Below are 4,617 nucleotides of genomic sequence, written 5' to 3' on the forward strand. Positions count from 1 at the left end.
TGTAAGACAAGGTAATTTGTAGGCTTCTCATGTAGGATTGCACTTGTGCACAGTGCATTTTTGCTTACTGAAAAAGGATCTGATATCGGTTCCAGCTTTTCTCTTAGACATGATGCAGGATGAATCCAGTCAAATAGCCTTGCGACTTGCGCCTTTTTTTTTTTTTTTATGTCATCGCAAGGGGGAGGGGGGAGGGTAAATGTGTGCTGTCTGTACATAGCGTTATAATGGAGAAGTGGCTTAATTTATTTTCAAGACAGACAGCCAAAATTGACATTTCTATTCAGAAAATAGCCGGTCCTTTTGCTTCCTGTAAAAAGCATGTTTGTGACACTGAATAACTAAATGGATATGGTTATATACATCATCTAGCCTGCACGTGGAGGGCCACATAAGGTAAGAATTTGGTTTACTTAAACTTTGCTGCTGGTTTTGTTTGCTCGTGATGACCTGGTCAAAGGTTACCCATGGTCCTAAGCTACGATTGTGATCTGATTCTGGTTGTTGCTCCAGCTAGTATGCATTGTAGATACAGATTGCAGCTACACACGGTGCGATTGCTATGCCAATGTGGTTATAGTTGTTTTGTCTGGTTGAGATATGTGACGTTAGACTTGGAGCCTGGTATCCTAACATAAATATGTTGAGTCTCGCATAACCTGTGTGATTATCATAGGGGATTTTATTTGCGGGCAGTTTGCTTATATGACGTTGTAACGAGTGAAGTCTACCTTGGTCCTTCGCGAGTCTTTACTAGCCTACTTTACCGGTGGTGAGGATTTGGCAGATGCAATTCTCCTCTGGGCGCTTGTTTTTTTTTTTTTTTTTTTAATGCATAACATAGGCTACCAGCAGCCCTTGCTCTTCTTCAAAAGGCTGATGCTCAGTACCTTGTTTCATCTCGTACCCCCTTTACAGTCTGGCATTGTTTGTCTGGTAAACTTTGTTGATGTCAAGAGAAGTGTTTAATTGCCAACACTGTTCTTTGTCCTATATGATGTGTATTAGTATTAGGCCTGAGCCAATACCCTGGTGTTTCCAACACCGTTTGCAAAACAAGCCAAAACACAAACAGTGGTTTTCAACTTTTATTGTTCGAATAGGATTTTCAACACCTGACAATACACTGTAGAGCATATTGTAATGCAGCGCTGAATGGATGAATAGCTTACATAAGGGTACCCAGCACTTTTCAAACCACACTCAAGCTTATGGTTATTGTCCCCAGCACTTCTAAAAACAAACTGACGCCACTGCGTAGTTCACATGAACACAATTACTTTAGTTAACCTGAACACCGTTAGTTAACGTGAACCATTAATGACCGTCCGTCGACTCGGTTCCCCATCGACCGGACATGCTGTCGCTCCACAGGCCACATCAAACATCTGGACCAGGACCTCTGGACAACTGGGAGTCCACCATCAACACAACCTCAGGAACACAGCAGCACTTCCGGGCTGCAAAGGAATGATCAGCACTCCACCCTCTCAAGGGAATTCTCTGTTGTTCTCCGGGTCGGGAACGTTATCGATGATTCCTGGATGATAAGCCGGCTGGTCGGGGTCTCTTCGGCTCTGGTCGCGGTCTGGGTCAGCACTTCAAGGACTTAACTGGCTATCTGCTGCTGAGACTGAAAACGTCTGGTTTTGTGGACGAGATCGGCCCGTCCTCTCTGGATGATCCGAATCAATGGAAGCCACTGATTACATGTGACTCAGAACTCTGCCAGTCAATTATCGAACCCGCGGTGTGTGGAAAAAGGGGCTTAAATGGATACAAGCTCCGTGTGGGTTGATGACGACGCCCTCCGTCCTGATTGTGGACATGCCCGGTCTCACACCTGCAGCCGGTGACCTTCATATCACTGCTCCTCTGGGGACAAAACCTGTGGCTTGAAGAAGCAAAGTGGAGGCTGCTGCCTCTTCGTGGCCCCCGGTGCTGCTCCACCGAGAAGAAGACGAGAAGGCTAGAACTGTATGTTTACAACTTCTCACTTCAAATGAATAGAAATAGAAATTCAATACCCCTGTTGCTCGTTAATGCCCATTTTTTACAAAGCACATTGCATACTCGCATCAGGCAACACAGCAGAGCACACTTTGCTCTCAATACTATCAAATGTTGGTTATTTGATCTTTAGATTTAGATTCACGGAAGTTGAGATCTTGGAGTGGTTAAAGTTGTCTTTCCAAAATATACTAATGATCCTTTGAGAACACTAAAAGCGTACTAGAAAGGCCTTTTATAGGGGTATTTTTTGGGCTGTTTGTACTTTGCTTTGGCTCGATATTATAATGATGAGTACTACATAAAGAATACCTGTAATTATACCACAACGGAATAGGACAGACAAGGAGGGATGTACGGTCATATCGAGACAGCATCTCCTGGCTCCAACAGACACCTTCCAAGTACCATGGACACATTCAGGTGCTAAAACACCACCAGGAAACTATGACTGCCACTCCCGTACCTTACGTACCTGTAACAGTTTCAGATTCGGAAAACTGTCTTTTCAACAGTGTGACAGGGAATAATAATACATTTAAAAACCCACAATATCCACTAACAGAAGACGTATAGGTTTGTTTTGTAGTTTCACTCCAAGACCTTCAAACGAAAACACAACATGAATACCACAATGGTTAGAAAACCTGGCCAATTTCCGTTCATAAACGTCCACTTCAGTTTGTAAGAAGTATTTAACAGTGGAATCCCAATTTTATTTAAAAGGCTGGCCCTCAAGGAGCCTGGGCCTCATGGTCCATCTAGCCATGTTTGTTCACACAAGACGATGAGGTGAGAACTAAGTTGGAGAGGTAGGAACATTAGAAGAAGAAAATCGAAATACATGAGAGGTACACGACCGGGATCTGTGTGTGACTATGTGCCTACAAGCGACTGTGTGTATGTCTGTGTCTTTGTGTGTGCGTGCCTGGGTGTTTTATGTGCATGTGTGCGTGTGTGCTTACGCATATGTCTTTTGTGTGTTTGGTGTGTGGTGTGTGCATGCATGTGTGTGTGTGTGTGTGTGTGTGTGTGTGTGTTTGGATATGTGTGTGTGTGTTTGTGTATGTGCATGTGTGTAGTGTGCATGTGCATGTGCATGTGTTTATGTGTGTGTGTGTGTGTGTGTGTGTGTGTGTGTGTGTGTGTGTGTGTGTGTGTGCGTGTGCGAGTGGGTGTGTGGGTGTGTGGGTGTCAAGCTGTCAAGGTTGTAGCAGAGCGGAGCGGGGGCTTTGTAAAGAGCACGTCACATCGTCACAGCGCAGCCTGTCCCCGAAATGAATGAGTGACATGACGCTGTAGCGGCCAGCCAAGATGGTGGGGGGGCGTGAGTAAGGAAATGAAGAGGAGGAGGAGGGGGGGGGGGGGGGGGGAGGGGAGGAGGAAGAGGAGGAGGAGGAGGAGAGTGATGAGGAGGAAGATGAGGAGGTAGGGGAGGAGGAAGAGGAGGAGGAGAGTGATGAGGAGGGAAGATGAGGAGGTAGGGGAGGAGAAGGAGGAGGAGGAGGAGGTAGGGGAGGAGGAAGAGGAGGAGGAGAGTGATGAGGAGGAAGATGAGGAGGTAGGGGAGGAGAAGGAGGAGGAGGAGGAGGAGGTAGGGGAGGAGGAAGAGGAGGAGGAGAGTGATGAGGAGGAAGATGAGGAGGTAGGGAAGGAGGAGGAGAGTGAGGAGGAGGAAGATGAGGAGGAGGTAGGGGAGGAGGAGGAGGAGGAGGAGGTAGGGGAGGAGGAAGAGGAGGAGGAGAGTGATGAGGAGGAAGATGAGGAGGTAGGGGAGGAGAAGGAGGAGGAGGAGGTAGGGGAGGAGGAAGAGGAGGAGGAGAGTGATGAGGAGGAAGATGAGGAGGTAGGGGAGGAGGAGGAGAGTGAGGAGGAGGAAGATGAGGAGGAGGTAGGGGAGGAGAAGGAGGAGGAGGAGGAGGTAGGGGAGGAGGAAGAGGAGGAGGAGAGTGATGAGGAGGAAGATGAGGAGGTAGGGGAGGAGGAGGAGAGTGAGGAGGAGGAAGATGAGGTGGAGGTAGGGGAGGAGGAGGAGGAGGAGGTAGGGGAGGAGGAGAGTGAGGAGGAGGAGGAGGAGGATGAGGAGGTAGGGGAGGATAAGGAGGAGGAGGAGGTAGGAGAGGAGGAGGAGAGTGAGGAGGAGGAAGATGAGGAGGAGGTAGGGGAGGAGGAGGAGGAGGAGGTAGGGGAGGAGGAGAGTGAGGAGGAGGAGGAGGAGGATGAGGAGGTAGGGGAGGATAAGGAGGAGGAGGAGGTAGGAGAGGAGGAGGAGAGTGAGGAGGAGGAAGATGAGGAGGAGGTAGGGGAGGAGGTGGAGGAGAGTGAGGAGGAGGAGGAGGATGAGGAGGTAGGGGAGGAAAAGGAGGAGGAGAGTGAGGAGGAGGAGGAGGTAGGGGAGGGAAAGGAGGAGGAGGAGGAGGAGGAGGAAAAAGTGGGGGAAGAGGAGAAGGAGGAGGAGGAGGAAAGGGTGTGGAGCAGGAGGGTTGTTGAGATGGAAACGTTGATGCACGCACAACAACAGGTGGTGAAAGATAAGGCTGAAATGAGGAGGGAGAGGAGGAAAAGATTTGGATCAAAGATTACCCAGGCGTGTGTGTGTGTGTGTGT

Source organism: Micromesistius poutassou (genome assembly GCF_964030765.1).
Source record: "Micromesistius poutassou genome assembly, chromosome: 21".
Lineage (NCBI taxonomy): Eukaryota > Metazoa > Chordata > Actinopteri > Gadiformes > Gadidae > Micromesistius > Micromesistius poutassou.